At 49.0% G+C, this 19,489-nt stretch overlaps 1 protein-coding gene across 1 annotated transcript in view; it reads right to left on the reverse strand.

Annotated features, from left to right (window-relative positions):
* Nucleotides 1-18,553, reverse strand: part of Eya2 (EYA transcriptional coactivator and phosphatase 2) — a 157,914-nt gene extending 139,361 nt beyond the window's left edge. The window contains exon 1 of the mRNA XM_087911005.1: nt 18,442-18,553. The gene's annotated coding sequence lies outside the window, so the exon portion shown is untranslated. The remainder of the gene's footprint in view (nt 1-18,441) is intronic.
* Nucleotides 18,554-19,489: the final 936 nt, after the last annotated feature.

Raw genomic sequence — 19,489 nt, forward strand, 5'->3', positions numbered from 1 at the left:
AGGAACCTCTCTTTGCCGAGGACAACCTGTTCTGTATGGGGGGGGGGGCTGTTAAGCCTTTTGTCACTGGGCATCAATCAGAATTCACACCAGAAAAGACACAGCGTCCAATCAGAGCCCTGGGTTTTCAGAAAGCCGGTTCCCAGCATTCCACGGCAGCGGCCACCTTCCTTAATTTAAGAGACCCTTTCCCTTTATCAGCAACCACTCTGCCAGCCAGTTTTCATTAACAGACTTGATTTTGAGCAGGGAGAACATAGGGGGCAACATATTGAGACCGTCTTGAGATACATTCACTCTCGGCTGCAGCTTGCGGGTCTGAGCTGGACATGCTCAGAGGTCACTTGGTCCCTCCGTCCATTTTCTCACAAGCTTCAGCACCGCCTGCACCCCATTCTGCAACCTCTTTGCAGGGCCCAGATTTTGAAAGGGGCAGAGCCAAATGTTAAGAAGGGTTTTAAGGATCCTTTTAAAAAAGATCAACTCTCTCGTCCATGTCAAATTCCTTCTAGAACATTCTAAGAGTTGTAAACAGCCTTGATGGCTAGAAAATACATGTATGGTTAAGCCGGCCAGCCAGCTCAAAACTGCCACTGCCAGCAAGGTCACAGCAAGGACAGCTGTCTTCACTTAGGCTACCTGTGCCCATCTGTGTTAGGTGCCAGTGTCATAGGGGGCTGTGAGTCTCGGGGCATCACGGTCCATGTGTGGATGTGTGAGCGCCATGCCTTAATAAACAGAACAAGAAATGGAGATAGTAAGGTGCTTGTCACACAAGCATGAGAACCTGGGTTTGATTCCTGGAACCCAGGAAAAGGTTGGAAAAAGAAGTGATTTCATCCAGCTGCCTCCTGACCTCCATGTATATTGTGACATACACAATGCCTGAACTCAGGCCACACACTCACATACACGGTAACAGCAAAATCAAAAGCTGGGTGTGGCAGTGTGTTTTCATAATCTTAGAACTGGGATAGAAGAGTTGGGTAGATCTCTGCGGACTCCATGGCCAGTTGGCCTAGCTTACAGGATGAGAGCCAGGACAGTAGGAGACCCTGTCTCCAAAAAAGGATGGGGGACGGTACCTGAGGAACAACACCCAAGGTTGACTTCAGGTCTCCATAAACATGTGCACACCTAGACACAGCCATGCATACCCTCATACACACCTACATACTAAAAACAAGCAAGACGAACCTCCACAGCAAACACACACCCTATCCTAAGCATTAACAGTATCAACCTTGAAAGACCTCAACATCTCCAGAGGGAGACGTGGCCTCTCGCTTTTGCACACTGGCGAGAACGTGGCCTCCATGCCTTTCATGTTTTTAGCAGGGGCTGGGATGTAAGGGAGATTTTCCTTCCGTCCTGAGTCTGTGTTGGGAGAGTCGCCACCATTGCTACCTCAATGGAGAACAAAGCCTGAGCTTTGGTGTCAGAGAGACAACTGGGCCAGGTGGAGACTGTGGTAAACTCATTTAGATCTAAACAGGACAGTAGTTTCCCGGCCCTGGCATACTGAGGTTGTACGGAAACGTGGGCGCAAGGTTTACATATCTTGTGATTTCTTTCTTAATAGAAGCTAGAAAGCAGCAGTTTTGGTGTTAGATAGCCAGATTTCCAAATGATGGCCCCATTCTCCTTTCCAAGTGCCCTGCAGACCAAGGAAGGCCAAACTCTCCTTGGAGTTTGGCTGTCAGTGAGGGCTACGTCAGATAATACTGCAGTACTGCTAGTCAGGGAAGAAGTCTGGGAGTGGAGGAGGGGAAGGGAGGGAGGGAAGGAGAGAAGGAGGGAGGGAAGGAAGGGAGGAAGGGAGGAAGGGAAGGGAGAAAGGGAAGGAGGGAAGGGAGAAAGGGAGGAATGAAGGAAGGGAAGGGAGAAAGGGAGGAAAGGAGGGGAGGGAGGAAGGGAGGAACGGAGGGAGGAAGGAAAGGAGGGAAGGAAGGGAGGGAGTGAGGAACGGAAGGGAGGGAGGAACGGAAGGGAGGGAGAGAGGGAAGGAGGGAGGGGAAGGAAGGAGGGAGGGATGAGTACCAGAGATGGAGGGATGGGATTCTGTCCTGCATCTCTTTTTGGTGCTAGGCCTGGCCATACTGAGTCATTTCCCATTTTTTTTTTATTTGTATTTGTGACTGTGGTGGCCTGAATAGCAATGGCCCCAACAAACTCTTGTCTTTGAGTGCTTGGCCCACAGGGAGTGGAACTGTTAGGAGGTAGAGTAGGTGTGGCCTTGATGTAAGAAGTGTGTCACTGTGGAGGCAGGCTTTGAGATTTCATATATGCTCAAGCTACACCCAGTGTGACAGTCTCCCTCTAGTGCCTGTGGATCAAGAGCTAGAACTCTCAGTTCTTTCTCCCTCACCATGTCTGCCTGCACGCTGCCATGTCCACCATAATGATAATGGACTAAATCTTTGAAACTATAAGTCAGCCCCAATTAAATGTTTTCCTTTATAAGAGTTGCTGTGGTCACGGTGTCTCTTCACAGCAATGGAAACCCTAAGGCAGTGTCTCTATGTGTTCATGTATGTAACTGCAAACATGCACATGCCATAGCATGTGTATGAAAATCAGAGAACAACATAGAGGGCTGGTCCTTGCTTTCCTCCTTGTCTGAGACTTGTTGTTCACTGCTGTGTGATCTAGCTGGCTGCAAGCTTCCAGGGGAGCTCCTGTTTCCATCTCCCATCTTGTCATAGGAGCACTGGGGTACAGACCCAACACCTCCGTGTCCAGTCTTCCATGGGTGCTGGGGATCCGAGCTCAGGTCCTCACCCCTGTGCAGCTGTGCTTACCCACTGAGCATCTCCCCTGCCCACTTCCCACTTTCCCTGGGAAGGCCCCGACATCTGCTCCGCTCGGCTAGAGCCCCCTAAGTATTAAGTCTCAATTTTATACCAAGCACCATGAGAAAAGATGACCCAGTATAAGACTTTCGAGTACAGGTGAAAGGACAGACGAAGAGCCCAGGATCAGCACATCTTACAGTTTTCTATCTAACAGAAACATTTGGATAGTAAGAAGAAAATACAGAAGTCCTGCCCTGCGTTTGGACAAAGGGTACATTTTATAAATAGCATAGTAAGCAGGAGAAGGGCGAGGAAGGCATGTCTACAAGTGTACAGCGATACAGTCTGGGGGCCACGGGGAGCTTGTGTACCCATCTCCTCTAGCAACTGCTACTGAGTTCACACCTTTCTCCATTCCCTCCCTGGTGTTGAGAGTGACGGAGAAATCACATATGACGTCCATAGGAGTTCCTGAACCAGCCGCACCTGAAGCCGGATCCTTCGGGATGTCTCATTTCCCAGTCAAAAGCTATCCATCACTTAGGGTGTAGGATGTGTTGCTTTCATTGGTTGAATAAAGAGACTGCCTTGGCCTTTTGATAGGGCAGCCCTTCAGTGGGTGGAGTAGACAGAACAGAATGCTGGGAAGAAGGGAAGTGTGGCAGACGCCATGATTCTCCTGCCTGAGATGGACGCTGGTTAGACTCATGCCGGTAAGCCACAGTCAGTGGCGATACACATTAATAGAAATGGGTTAATCAAGATGTGAGAGTTAGCCCATAAGAGGCTAGAGCTAATGGGCCAGGCAGTAATTTAATTAATACAATTTCTGTGTCGTTATTTCGAGGGTTAAGCTAGCCAGGCGGCCGGGAGCCAGGTGGCTCGGACGAAAAGCAGGCCCTTGTCCTTCTACTACAACTTCCGTCCGGAACGATCTCAGGAACGATCTCAATCGCTAAGGGTCCTGTGGGTTAGGGTTTTGCTCAATGCAACTTTTGGAGGGAGGAAGAAAGATAATGATTTAACTGCCAGCCTGGGCATCAAGACATCTTTAAAAGCTCCACATATCCCTGACCATGCCACCCACTACCACCCAATTCCTCAACCTTCTTTCTTGTGTGGAATCCTCATGGGTCCTGTCCCCACACCGAGAAGCACAAGTTCCTTGCTGCTCTAATCAGTGACTGATGACCACTTATGAGACCTGCAGACATCTTACGACTCACATCAACCCAGATGACATAACCATCCTCCTCTTGAATCGAATAAAAACCCAGGGGATAGACTTGGACCAGCACACTGTTCTCAATGATGAGCCGTGATCAGGGAAACTCCTGAGAAACACATAAAACCGGGGAGAGACCGCTCCTTGGAAGACTCTTGGCCAGACCCCGGGAGGCCCGAGTCCTGCTTTTTCCTGGAAACAACATTCAGCGACTCTTGGCATCTCTTCTGGTCAGGATTTAGTCTAAAGAAAAAAAGCCAGGGGGATGGGAGAGGCTTGGCCGAAATGAGATGCCCAAGATGTGTGAGGAGCCCAAAGGGGTTCCTCACTCTGATTTGAAATTCAGGAACTTTCTCACAAAAATCAAGATTGCTGCATCTTTTGGAAAACAAAGATACCTGGTAGCTGGAGCCTGATCCTGGACTAATGGGCATACTCTGTGAGGGGCAGCTTGTGCACATGCATGCGTGTGCATGCGTGCGTGTGTGCATATGTGTATATCCCTGTGTAGGTACATGTGTGCACATGGAGACCAGATTGACAACCAGTGTCTCCCTCAAGCATTTCTCTACTCTTTCTCTTTCTACTTTCTCTCTCTCTCTCTCTCTCTCTCTCTCTCTCTCTCTCTCTCTCAACAGGGTTTCTCTGTGTAGCTTTGGAGCCTGTCCCAGAACGCTGTCTCTGTAGGCCAGGCTGGCCTCAAACTCATGGAGATCTGCCTGCCTCTGCCTCCCGAGTGCTGGGATTAAATGTGTGCGCCACCACTGCCTCCACCTTGTTTTTTAAAAGACAGGGTCGCTCACTGTCTTGGAGCTGGCTCGCGGACTGGCTAGACTGGCTGTGTCAGCGAGCTCTGGGATTCCGTCTCGCCTCCCAAAGCTGAGATTACAGATACTTAGGCTTCCACCTAGCTTTTTGCCTAAATGCCAGGGATCCACACTTCAGTCCTTACACTTCCACGCTGAGTATTTTACTGGCTGAGCCACCTGCAGTCCCTGGGCTTTTTCACTCTTGATGGTATCTTCCTCTGGAGAAGAGCCAGGTACACAGTAGGTACTCAAGGCTTTGGAATGTATGGATGAGTGCAATTTCTATTCAGTAGGGATGGGCTGGGGACTGGGGAAAGGAGGAAGGGAAGAAGCCTGTTCATTAGAAACAAGGCGAAACTGTTGGAGGAAAACACTTTCGACAACAGAAAGGACAAGAAATCAAAACAAAAAATCCTCAGCAAGTGCCAGCGATTGCTGCGAGCTGGTGGCTCCAGGGTCTTTCTGTCCTCCAGCTTTGGCCCACAAACCCAGGTCCTAGGAGTCAGGGCTGAGGTCTTCACTCTGGCTGCACAGGAGTGGGCTAAGCCCTCACTGGCTTCCCTTTCCTATTGTAGCTCTAATCCTCAGGGGCTACGACTCTCAGGCTCCCATAGAAGACTCCGGGAACCTCTCAGGCAGGATAGCGAGAGCTAGAAGCAAGTGTCTTGGGATCGACCTCCAGCCAGTCCGAAAATTGGAGCTCCTTTACAGGTCATACCGGTGCCCCCAGCCCTTCCCCTCTCTTTCCCCCCAAATGAGTCCAGGAACATTTATGTCCAACAGAAAGCTAGGATTCCAGTGGCTGAATCCTTTTTTCTCAGCAAGAAATAAACAGTTTTCAACAAACTTGTGTGGGTCAGGCGCCTCCTGGCACAGGTCACATCTGTGACCTCCATTTCCATCACTTCATCGAGAAGGGAGCTGAGGCTGGGAGGGGTTCCATTAAGCCCAGGGCTGTGAGACCAGTCGGTGCAGTCACAGCAACGTGTCCTTCCATGACAGACCACGTACGCAGCAGCGGTCCTGTAAGATGGCAATGGAGCTGAAAGGTTCACTTTGCAGTGTGACGTCACGGCCCTTGAATCATCGCAGCGCCTGCAGTCATGTTTGGGTGACTGACACTGCCATAAACTATCCCGTGGCGCCCCCAGAATAAACACAGCGCACCCAGTTACTCACAGCACATCAGACTTGACCAAGACAGTAAACCACCTGTCAACTCCCGAGGACCAGCTTCTGCTGCTTCACAGCGTCGTTGGACTGTGTCCTGCCTCTGTACCGTAATGTGGGGTGCTGCGCACACCAGAGCAGTCTTGGCCATCATGTGGACTGTCAGCATCTGGATCAAATGCAGCAACTGTACAGCACAGATTTGTGTGGATGCACACAGCGTTCGCGCAGCAGCTAAACCACCCGATGCCACGTTCCTCTAGATTACCCCAATGCATAGCTGAGCTAGACAGCATCTGACCCCAGCTTGCCCATCCTCACCCACAGTCTGCTGCACTCAAGGCCAGGAGAGAGCACACATGAGGATCGACGGGTAAAAATTGGTAGAAGATGAACCCGAGTCCAACCCCTAAAATGCAATGTGGAGGGCAAGAACCAGCTCCCACAAACTGTCCTCAGACTTCTGCAGTGAGCCTCTCCCCCATACACAAATGTAATTTAATTTTTGTAAACTCCAAAGCTGCAACGAAGGAATCTTTACCTCCTTTGCACGCCTGTGTTTAGTTAATCAATGACACAGTTAAGTGAGGGGGAATGGGAGGGAGCTGGGTTCTTTCTGGGGTGCTAGAGGCTGGACAGGGTAGTAATCAGGAGACATACCTCTAGATCCAGCCCCCACAGAAAAGCCTGGCTTGACCCCTGCTCTGCGTGAACTTGAGTGGCCTCTATGCGCTTGCTGTCCTTTGCTCATCCATAATAGGGACAGCTGTGCTGAGGAAGAGAGACGTTCGTCTGCCACTCTTTGGGACTGGACCATGCCAAGGGAATGCTCAGACGACAGTGGTCACCTCTGTATGTGCCCAAGCTGGGCCGCACACATATGCACACACGTCCCATGCAGCTGCTCAATCAGCCAAGACCGGTCTTTGAGGGTAGATCTAGACAGCCATCACTGACAGCCCTGGAAACCTCACTCCTCTCACTTTCTGCCCCTGAAGACAGAGCGCAGAGAACCAGGTCTCGCTGTACAAGAGTCTTGTTATTTGAGGAGAGTTTAGGAATAAAATATTTTGATGTGTTTTATTTGAGTTTTTGAGACAGGGTCTTGCTTTAGAGCCTAGGCTAGCCTCAGAATTGACACTTCCTGCTTCCTGCCTCTGTATTTCTTTCCTTGCTTCCTTCCTCCCTTCCTGTCTTTTTTGTCTTTTTTGGTTCTGTTAAGACAGAGACCCAATCTGTAGCCCAGGATAACCTGGAACTCATGGCAATCCTCCTGCCTCAGCCTCTGAGTGACAGCGATTGCAGGCACAAGCCACCATACCCACCACAAAATTTTCGTTTTAAATAAAGGGGTCTCAGACGCACGCATCACAACTTCCCTCCAGAATTCAGCTACACACACACACAGTTTTGTTGTAAATTAGTCTATGGACTTGGGTTTTAAACCGTTCTAAACTACCTTATGACAAGCAGTAAAAACTTTGGAGCCTGTTTGCCTTAATTTTTTTCTATGGTTTCTAAAGTCTAAAGAGAGAAATGTCCCTGAATGTTTAAGCTACTGTGGGAGGGTGCACACCTCCCTCAAAAAGAAGACTCATAGATTCTTCCAGAATGTCTCCAATCCAGAGACTAGTTACTTGAGAAGCAGTGGGGTATGCCCAGGGCAAGTAACTTAAAGTTTTACTCTCTTTTATTGAATTCTTCTGGGGACAGATCTACTCCCAGATTCAAATTTTAAATTGTAAAACGGGCTTATGATGTGAATGTGTGTTTGTACCTGTGTGTGCATGCATGTGCAGGTGCACGTGTGTTTGTGTGACTTCACTGTGCATGTATGTGTAAAGGTCAGAGGCCAAACTCGGTCTTGTGGATCAGAAGCTATCTACCTCATTTTGGAGACAGAGTCTCTCGCTGGCCTGGCTCTCACCAAGGAAGGTAGGCTCTCTCTGCTCAGGGAGCCCATCTAAAGCTCTGGGATTATAAATGGGCATTACCATACTTTGTATGGGTTCTGAAGTCAAAAGTGGGTCCTCATGCTTGCAAGATGTGTATTTTACCGACTAAGCCACCTCCCCAGTCCCATGACATTATTTGATCGAGGTCCTTATAACATATCTGACATGAAAGTTATCTGTCTCATGAGCTAGCAAACATACTGAGGTTCCAAGGGTTCCTGGTATCTGCCCAAAGTCACACAGCAAGTAGGTGATGGGGGAGGAGTCAGCTGCTGCCCCAATAGGGCCCCATTTCAGAGACATAGCATGGTCTAGCCTGAGGAGGAGGTCCCTCCTGGTGGGCACATGTTCTCAGAGTTCTGTCTCGAGGTTCTCATAGCCCACTTGGGCTCCTCTTCCTTTCTGCTATATCTATCTATCTATCTATCTATCTATCTATCTATCTATCTATCTATCATCTATCTATCTATCTATCTATCATCTATCTATCCATCTTCTATTTATCTATATATCTATCTGCTCATAACACACATACATGCACACACACACACGTGTGTGTATACTAATTCTCACATGATGTGGACGGGGAATTCTCAAGGCCTCAGCCCTGGACAAAGAACTGTCATCGACCAAGGAAGGCTGAAGGAGGGAGAAGTCCTTCCCAGTTGTGCACTAGCTGATTGTGCAATACCCAATGGCCAGCCCTGAAAACATACACACAAGGGACATTCTACAGCTTGGGCAGGTTGCATTTATATGTTTAGGAACACAACCACGTAACAAATTAATGAAAAAAGAGGCCATAAATTAGAAACAGCAAGGAGGAGTATATGGAAGAGTCTGGAGAGAGGAAAGGGAAGAGGGAAGTGATAAAATTACATTAAAATCTCAAAAATAAAAGGAAAAAGTTTTAAAAGAAAAAAAAGGACGGGCCCCGTTGGTTTATCATAGAGAACCTGTTGTCAGTCTCTCAGTCTGCCACACAGACACACCTGTAACACAAGGGTTTGGGGTTGGGGGCGGATTCTCTTGTTGTTTTAATTGTGTGAGAACTTTTGCCTGTAAATATAAGCATCCTGTGCATGCAGTACCTACGGAGGACGGAAGAGGGCAGCAGACCTCCCCACACCCCACCCAGGAAGAGGCGGAGAAACAGGCACTTGTGAGCCTCCTTGGTGTTGGGAACTGAACCCAGGTCCTCTGGGAGAGGATTAAATGCCCTATGAAAGTGCATAGCACCTAAAATCTGGGTGAGGTTTTAAATCTACTGTCCTCACCCCTCATCCCTCTCTGAACACTGTGGTGATTTCAACCTCTAATACCCGCGTGATTTCATTCTTAACTTTCCAAAGTCTGGGGATAGCTCACACACTAAGGAAAGCAAAAAATGAAAGCAACTACCCTAAGCCATCCTTATCACAGCCCGCCCCCCCCCCCCCCCAATCCTGCAGGTTAGCCATGCTGTCAATGGGGAAACTGAGGCAAAGCTAGGCTTTGAACCCAGGTCTTGTCTGTCAACAACATAAGAACTCCCTATGGAGAGAACGTGGTTGAGATTACATTAGTTCAGATCAGATCTGGGTCATTCCAAGGTGGCACCTCAGAGGGTCAGGGCTGTGGCACCAGCTAGCCAGTGAGCCCCAGGGACTCACCCCGAGTCTTTGGCATTAGGAGAAAATCTTTTGTTTTTCTTTTTTAGCTCCTGAAGGTTTGCTAACTGAGCAAGAACCTCGTATTTTTTCCTTTCTGTGACTTCCCTTTCATTTAAATGGGAAAACATGCATTTCAAAGACATTCAATAGCTGCGTTGAAATCTCAGGTTCAATCACAATGTCCCCATTGTGGCTGGGGGACTCCCTGGCCTTTAAGCTTGGGTTATAAAAATTTGGTTTGAGCCCAAAGTCTGGCTTTAATAGAATATTTTAATTTTGTTTAATGAATATTATTTTAAGTCTATTTGGCAGTTTAAAAATGTGTTCTTTTATTTTCAAATTAAGCTTTATCCATGATCCATGCTTACTTGGGGATGGGGGTACAGCATGCAGTGGGGGCGATAATAATACAAGCTACCATTTATTGAGTGCTTACTATGTGCCAAAGGCCCCGTGGATGCGTGCCACCTCGTTTCATGTGAGCGGTCTTTCCAGGAACAGCAGCTGCACCCGGAGGTGGCAGCATGAGGGCACCTAGGGCACCGTGAGTGGCCAAGATCCACACCCGCTCCGTCTGAGTCTGGGGCTCTCAGCCCCAGCCTACACTTTCTCCACATGGACCTGCAGTTTCCAGGCACCTCATTGGCCTGGTATGCACTTGTCTGTCCTCTTTACAGCTGGTTGTTAAACGCAGACAAACGGGACCGCATAGCCAAAACTCTCACAGGTGGTGTCTTTAAATTTTCACCGCCGTCAACGGGCAAAATCCTTATTATCATTACCATGCCCGGTTTTACAAACTGAGAAACTGAGGCACAAAGAGCTACATCATTAGCCTCAGGCCGCATAGCAGGACTTGTCTTGGTCAGCACTCGTGCGTTGTCCACCGCTGCTACAAACACTTTCTTATTATTCTCCACAGAACGGCGCTCCATAATCCTTGCTGTGCAGACGGGGACACTGAGGCACAGAGGCGTACAGACAGATGGACAAATGCCAAGTTACGGCTTCAATCCTAGCAGCCCAGGGTTCCCAGCATGGCTTCCAGTTGGGGAGGGCTGATTCTTTCTACCATGCACCGTTTTCCAAGGAAACAGAGAGCAACTGTCAGGGTACCAGAATGTCCCATGATGCGCAATGCATCTTCTGGGACACAGAAGTTGGTGCTGAGCTGGACTTCTTGGAGTGAGCATCTGCAAAGTTGCTTGAACCCTCATCCTGCCGTGGGAGCTATAGAAAGCTCTGGAAAGGGCTGGAGATCACGGCAACACCCTCTGTCTACTCAAGGATCAACAGGACTAGGTGGGGATACAGTTCAAGGACACTGGAGTCCCGTTCTTGTGGGTCTCTCTGATCACAGACACAGATGTTTCACTGAAGAACGGCTAAGAATGAAGGCACCAGGAAACACAGCATGTCTTTGGAATGGCTTATCAAATGCTCAACACACACTCTTTCTTGTCAATGGAATTTATCTTGTCATACTGCAAGGGGTCAGGGGTCAGTGTATTTTCTCTAAAGGGCCACAGTCAGTGTTTCAGGCTCTGTGGGCTGCACAGTCCCTGTAGTAACACTGAGGTTACTGTACTGGGGCATCATTTGGAGACAGCCAGCTGCAGGGTTGGGGACAGCCAGCTGTAGCGCTGCAGACCAGTTGAGTTGCAGGTTACAACAGTCTGTAGCTCCAAACACGCCTAGGCTTCCACAAGGGCAGATTCAAGGCGGACATCCTCCTCTTTCTCCTATTCTGACCCTCTGTGAATACCCATCAGGCAATACAAACAGACTGACGGTAAAGTCTGCATCCCAAGGGCTGACGTGGAAGCTGCCTCTTCTAGGGGCTTAGGATCAGAACTGGATGTAATCCTTCTCTGACATAGGCTATAGGATCCTGGCCACATGACTTTATCCCACCCCCCGCCCCAACATTCCATTTCCACATCTGTAAAATGGAGATAATAACAGCCTACTCCATCCAGAGACAAAGCAAAATATTTCCTAAGTGTAGCGGCTGGCACACAGCACATTTTCAATAAACAGGGGCATTGGCTGTTGCCAACAACCCTTGCACGGGCAGCCTTTTTTTTTTTTTTTTCAGAAACAAAGAAACCAAAAATTAATTCACTGAAATAAAAATATAAAAAGGCAGACAAACTTTCCAAAGCAAGTTCTTAAAAGTTACCTCGAGAGTCCCAGAGGTCAGAAAACACCCCATCCTGTTTCAAACCACTAGACACCGTCCCCGAGTCTGCAGCGACATCCCTGTACCAGCCTGTCTTTCTTGCGGTGCCTGAGCAACGTGGAGACATTCCATGCGTTTCAGACATCTGTGAGATGAAGCCATCACCCTCCACACTCCCGTCATCCCTCCCCCTTCCCTCTACACCCCAGCCATTAGCTCCTGGGGGGTGGGGTTCAGTCTCTTCAGCAAGAGGAGGGCACACAGAGCTCAGGATCCTCACAGACCGGAGGTGAATAATCTCCCAGGCTTCACTCCTTGTCACGGCTGGATGGGGCCAAAACTCTGTTGACAACACAGGCACAAGTCACCACTTGTTGAGCCGTCTGTCCTAGCAGAGCTGTCCTTCTCAGCTCCCCTCGCCTTCCCAGTGGCAGAGAAGGCCGGAAGTACACGATCTCCCCCCCCCCTTTCCCAACTAAGCAGGGAACGCAGGCCTTTGCTGGAGAGAGATGTGGTGCTAGAACATTCCAAAACAAAAGTGGCCATTTGTGCAAATAATACACACCCACAAAGGCAAACAACCTCTATGGGCTGACACCTTTTCTTTCTCTCCGAAGAGGGTTAACTCCATTGTGGAATTCCCACTAGCAACTGGGTTGGTACTAAGATCAGGGACGTGCAGACACACTGTGTGTGTGCTTCAGGCAGCCAGTGGTTAATGAGAGCAAAAGGCTTGGCTTCACACTATGCACCCCACATTTAAAAAAATCACAGAAACAAAGAGAGTGAAGAAATGAAACAAAAACCAAAGGACCGTGAAAAGCTATTAATATTTCAACCACAATGTGATCATGAGATGGGGAATAAGAGGCAAAGAAATTGACCAGGAGACCACAGGGAGTTTTTAACCTCTGATTCCCACAGATCTGAACATCAAGAGGCGGTATCAGTAGTGACAGATGGACCCTGAATCCAGTTTTTCTCTAGAAAGGTGAAAGAGAAAGTTCTGGAGGAGCCCGCCATTCCAGCCTCTGTCTCCGTTTACCACAAGATGTCTTTGCGAGCCCTCGGAGGACCAGATCAAGTTAGGAGCAGAACGGCCCCTCTTCTGTGTCCAATTCAACCAAACACGTCTAACAGGCAGGAATTCGGACTTGGCCCAGGGAACGAGTGCTGGTGGTTTTGTCCTGTTTTGGTGACCTTCAGTGCGTTTATTTATGTACTTCAAGCCCATGATCTAATACATGTTGGTTTGGCTTCCCTTCTCATAATAGCAGCCTGTAAAAAGCTATTGAGAATTCCCCGTGTTTTCTCATTTTGGGTCAAGAAAATAAAATCGATATCTAAGTAACCTTTTTAAAAATTTAAAGGCCTGTACCACTCCAAACTGAGGAGCGTTTGCACCTGAACGAGAGTCTGTCTCTTAGAGCCTCTTCACGGTGCAAGACTGGTGACCGCCTATGTGAGAATTAGCTAAGAGGGACTTAGTCGACCTAAGTCAAACAATGCCATTTAAAACTCACGTTAAAGCAATTACCATGCAGAATCTGCCTGTGTTTTTCCCATTTCTTAAACAGAAGTGTGTATGTTTTCACATAGTTTCCTGCTGTGTTTTTTTTTTTCTTGGCATACTCACGTCGTACCACGAAACCCAAAGTATTCACGTTGCAGGAACAATAATGGCCGAAACAGACCCGCTTGCTTCTGCTGTGACTTTTCTTTACCAAATTAAAATGCCTACTAGTTAACACATGGTATATTTCAATTCTGAAAAACAATGCTTAAGAGATAAAGAGAAAAGAGACGGAGCCCCACCTTCAGAGGACGCAAGAAAAAGTGTGTTGCTACACATGCGGGAATAGGCGTTGGACTGTCCGGTTCCTCATTCTTTGGGGGGAGGGGAGGGGCATGTCGATTTTTATCATTTTTCCTTCAATTATAATCCCAAAGAGCTGGCTGCTTCCTGAGTCCGTGAACGTAAGCAGATATGTTCATTTCAGTTATGTCTGTGAATACACAGACTTGAAAAGTTAATTTTCCTAGATATTCAGACAGAATGGGAAAGCTGGAAGCCGACGACACACTTTATGATACAGGCACAATACTACAGATGGCAAATGACAAAATAGTTCTTAACCTCTGTTAAATTCTTCACACATTTTAAAAGATGTTTAAATTGGCATTATTTTGCACTGGCATTTCTGTCTTAAATTTCTGCATAGATTCGAGACTACGAATTCACATATCAAAACACCAGGAGCTGGAAAAATCTCTGTTGGAAGTGCTGTAATTGCCAGAAGAGAGCGGCTGTGAGGCTGAGGCCCCTGCTTTCAGCAGGATGGTGTACTGCAACCCTGCGCTCCATCCTCGGCTTTCTTTCCAAGAATTCACCTCTCAGGCCCTATGAGCCACAAGCCTGTGTCCCCACGTTCAGACCACTGGTGGCATCCCTCGACAGTCTAAGTGGCCAAGACGAACCGCTTCTGTCACCCGACTCTCGAGACCACCTGTTCCAAATTACTTTGTCCTCCAAATGTTTATAATTGAACCCCAGGCCGGCTCCCACCCGTAGTAATACAATGCAGCGCCTTCTGGTAAAGCGGACCCGAGCTGTGCCTACCGTAACGCTTAGGGCCTTCCCTCTGCCGGGAAGTTTATTGACTTGTTTTAGGAACAGAACTGCTCAGTGTTAATATAAAAGGGACAAATCAAATTAGCCCTTGTAAATAAACAGCCATTTTCCTTGACAGAACCAGACCCAAACTGCTAACTACGACTCCCAAGGTTTCTATTCCTGCTGTCTAAATGCGGAATATGACTGCTCTTCTATTCAAAATAACAGAGAGAATTTGTTCTGTGCGCATTCAGAGTCATCCAAACTGCGTGTCACCCTCCAATGGGAGGGAGAGCAGGGTTTTCGGAGGACGTGGGTGAGGCACCCACCCACTGGGAACTGAAGACTTGGGTTTCATCTGCACTTCATCTGCGGCCTATGTGAGTCATCTGCTCTGTGACTCAGTTTCCCCTTTAACAAGGCTGGGCTATTAATAATAACACCTTAAGAACGGGCGTGAAGAACTAGTCTAAGGACCAATGAGATGAGTTGATGGATGTCCTCTGCGTTCAAGTCCTGGATGTGTGGTAGCAGTTGTATTTGTTTTTCTTGTTTTTTTGTTTTGGTTTGTTTTTTGTTTTTTAACAATGTGTGTTTCCATGAGTGAATGTTAAGTGTAGTCTATAAGTGGAGAAAAACACCATCAGCATTCACTGCCATGAAAGTCAGTGAGAAGCAGAGAACACGCATGTAAAACAGTGTAGCTCCCTTCAGCCCTAGGTGCACCAGGCAGGTACTTTCCTGCCCCGAGTTACAAGCTACAAAGAACAAGCTCCTGTGGGTCAGTTACAGGGAGACCAGTGGTCTGTAGTCACCAGTTGTCATTTCAGCATTAGCCCCCGGTGGATGAGTCCCCTCCCTGGGTTAGAAGGCTGTAGGCAAACACCGCTAGACCAGTTAAGACAATCAAATAGCGAAGTCTCCACTAATGGTTTTCCTACCAGAAGTTCCTTTGTGCCTGCATGTGGTGTGTTTGGGACTCTAGCACGGCCTCAGATGCTGAGGGGGAAGGGAGGTGCTCACACAAACTGTGATTCTGGAATCAGGAAGAGTGTTGGGACTGAGCGAGCAGAGAGAGAGAGAGAGAGAGAGAGTTCTGTCAACAGGCCATGTTTTCTCTACTCCCGGGTTAAGCCTCCGTAAAGGATTCCTTCTGGGCAAACGCCTCCAACTCTTTATTCAGAACAAATAGCAAGAAAAATGTTTCCTGCCCACAGCAGAACCCAGTCTTGGTGGCAGGCAGAAAGTGTGGTGTCTGGGAGTGACTCTCAGCCACGCTGCCTGAAACCCCAAGATCAGGAGGGCCACAGAACTAAGCAATCCTCCCTGTTCAGAAGCCTCTGTGAAGACAATTCTCTCCCTTAAGGAATTTCTGTCAGGCCCCACAGTCTTCCTTTGTATCTGGTGCCCAGGTGAGAGACAGGTAAACCTCTCTGGCCATGTGACAGGAAGCAAGTCCTTCCTCCTAGTCTTTGTGTGTATGTGTGTGTGTGTGCACGCGCGCGCACACACACTCACACACACACACACACACACACACACACACACACACACACACCACACCTCAAGTCTGTGGATATTTTCTGAGAGTTAGGCTTTCCCCTGTGCCCTAAGCATCCTTCATGGGCAGGAGGCCTGCCCAGCAAGGACCAGTCCCGGCTCCAGTTCCAGCTCCCATCCATCCTCTTAGATGCAGGGGCTTCAGCAGCTGGCCCAACTGAGCAAGACCTTTCCCCTCCCGTCTTTTTCTGACAGCCATCGGCTGTTTCTGCAGCCAGAAACACATCTGCTGTGATCGCCTGGAACCCCACTCCCGCTCAGTGATAGCCTAGGCTTTTACTACATGAGAAGTTTATTGCTGGCTTAATGAGTTTGGAAAGGGGCACCGCAGCTGAGGACAGTCGGCTCACACTGTGTGTGGGGCGGGGGGTGGGGGGGGCGGGGGGCAGAGAAAGAGTTCTCGCCCTGAGCTTGGCTCGAGCTGGTGACGGTCGGATGGCCGTTAAGTTCTGGTCTCCTGCGCCCTGCACAGGTTATCTTTGGGAACGAGCTGAAAAATAAGGAAATGTTTCTTCTTTGTCAGGGATGGAGTCATTTTGTCTTGGGAGAACCAAAAGACATCTTAAGTGGACATGTCTGGACCGTGTATACATTTTTGAAAATTGTTAGCGTCTCCACAACGTATTCAGCCCAATTCTGAAAGTGCCCAGCTACATCACAGCCCCGTTTTACTGCCGGCTTTTCTGCTCTCCCCACGGCAGCTAGCATTTTATCAGTTTATCCATCCGGAACAAGACTCGAAATCTCTTACGTTCGACTTGAGGCAGCAGGGCGTTTTGAAAGCAGTGTGCTATGGGTGGTTCCCCCACTCCAAATGGTAATCCTGTAACAGGTCCACAAAACACATCTCTTTACGGGGTGTCTAACCAACACAAAAGTCGTGGAAAGATGCTGGAACTTAGGACATCAAAACAGCTGTTTAAATATATATATATATATATGTATATGTATATATCGGAGGACAAATCTTTTCATTTTTACTTCACATTGTTTAGCTATTTGATACTAGGAACAACCAACTTATGTGTTTGTGCCTTATTTTTATACACGCAGGAACAGTGCTATGCAAGCTCTTTAAGACCCGGGGAGAAAATACCAATTAAATTATTTTAAGATAAAACAGTTTATCAAGTTGTGAACTAAGATACAAAGAGTCTTTGGGACCTAAAACCGACTTCACACACACACACACCTCAGTTTCTCTCAGATCCACACTGGTTTATCTACAGCTGCAAAATCCCAAGTTTCAAATACACACTCAATATTATGCTTGTCACAAACAAGATTCAAAACATTATCATTTCTTACGTAAGTATCTCGTTAATTTCCCCCAGTCTGAAGACGTCTAAAGACAAGGAAATACTAGGCTTGAGGGGGCCTATGCTGGAGGGAAATGCTATTTCTTGAGCAAAACCGTGCAGTGACTCCTTGAGAAGGATTATTTTGGAAAGTCTGTGCGTGTTGGGGTCTAACACACCGCCAAGGGTTGATGTGTCTGTTAACCTATACTCTGGTAATAGGAATTTCACCAGAGCATCAAGGGCCTGTGGAATTAATAGACTCGACTCCAAACCATTGTCCCCAGTTATAATTTCCTTGGGGTGGGTAACTTGTATACTCGCGTTGTATTTTTTTTTTAAAGTTGTTAAAGGTTGTGTGGTGGAGGGAAGAGAGAGAAAGGACAGCCGATAGTAGCTCTGCCTTGCCTTTCCGTAGGCAATGAGAGAGGGAGGGCTGTCAAGTGTGAGCCCTGGATGGGCTTTGGGACACTATGAACCTTGCAAGAAAGGCTCGCATTTAACTGCCGAGCAAAGCGCGGTGAGGCTTTAGCGGTGGGATACTTCTCCCAGTCACGCTTCCCTAATACTCCTTGAGCCTGAGAGCTATTTGAAAAGCATTGAAGCAGCTAGGGCCAGTCCACAGCTGCCTGGCTAAAATAACTCCAGACTGCGCGCTCTCCCCTTACTACGAAATCCAGTCTAAGTGTTCTGATGGAAAGTTGTGTTAAGTTTCAGCTCCAACTTCAGCGTCCTGAGCTGGACCACTGCTGCCTGCAGGATCATAAAGAATTTTCAAAAGAAAATCCGGCGTGGAGGAGGCTGGGCCACCGGCCCCCAGTTCGAGCGGTTAGCCTCGCTCCTCGGCCATCCCATCACCCCGGGCCCCGGGCATCAGCTTGTCCCTGGGTTCCTTTTGGGTGGGATCCGAGATTCACGACGAGCCTCCTCCGAGGCCAGGCATCTAACCAAACGCAGAGAAACAGTCGCGTCCTGCACTTGTCCCGCGCGCGGAGTTGCCAACTTCAGTCACTGCGCCCCGCACCCCACTCACCTGGAACATGAAGGGAAACTGAGGCCCAGAGACCCAGAGAGATTCCGAAAGGAGATCTGCCTGCGGCGGCCGGGTCTCAACCCCACTCTTGTCTGCGGGGTCCCAGGGAACGGCGATCCCGCCCTTCGTCCCCAAGCGCGGTACTCACCCGCGCAATGCAGAGGCGTCCCGAGCGGGCCAGGCCCGGTGACGGCACGCGGAGCGAGTGTCGCGGAGCTGCAGCGGCCGCGTGTGCGGGGGACCGGCCCCTGTCCCGGCCGCGGGTCTCCTGCGCCCCCGCCGGGCCGCGCCGTGCGTGGGGGCCGCGAGGCGCGGCGCTGGCTCCGGGCGGGGACTCGGCCCTGCAGTGCGCACTGCTCTCGCTGCCGCCGCTGCGCTCCCGGAGGAGGGACGCGCCGGCCTCCTCCCCGCGGCGACGCCCACGCCGCCTCCGGGCCCCGCAGCGTCCTCACCGCGGCCAGGCGCGGCCCCAGAGAGGCAGCAACGCAGACGGGGACCGCGTGCATGCATTCATCCATCCATCATCCATCCACCCATCATCTCTCTATCCATCCATCCAGTCCACTGCCCGTGCCGGGTCAGCCACTCCACTAGAACAAGACCAACTCGTTTTCTGTCTTGTTAGAACTTTCCATTCACACCGAGAGAGGGATCATGAACAAAGAATCCAGGAAAAAAAGGCAGTTGAAGAAAGTTGTAAATACTAAGGAGGAGGGAAAAAGAGGGGGGCTGTGAGGGGTAGGGCACCAGAGCAATCCTGGCAGACGTCTCTGAGGAGGTGTCACCTCAATTTCAGAAGTGTGTGTGTGTGTGTGTGTGTGTGTGTGTGTGTGTGTTAGGGCAGAGGTCAACCTTAGTATCTTCGTCAATTGCTCTCTACCTGTTTTTTTTTTTTTCTTCTTCTTCTTTTAATCCCTAAGTCAGGGTCTCTTTTTTTCAATTCAGCCAGAGTGGCTGACCAGCAAACCTCCCCCCCCTCCGGGATACTCCTGCCTCTGCCTCCCAGACACTGCATTATAGGCACAGATCACCATGCATACTATTTTATATAGGTGATGGGGATTCGAACTCAGATCCTCATGTATGTATGGCACTTTAATGACTGAGCCACCTCCCTGTCCAGCACGTCTCTATGGAGCTCAGCTGGCTTCAGACGACTACTCTTACTGCCTACTCAGGTGCTGGGGCTGGAGGTG

This window comes from Myodes glareolus, chromosome 10 (genome assembly GCF_982192425.1).
Source record: "Myodes glareolus chromosome 10, mMyoGla1.1, whole genome shotgun sequence".
In the NCBI taxonomy this organism is placed as follows: Eukaryota; Metazoa; Chordata; class Mammalia; order Rodentia; family Cricetidae; genus Myodes; species Myodes glareolus.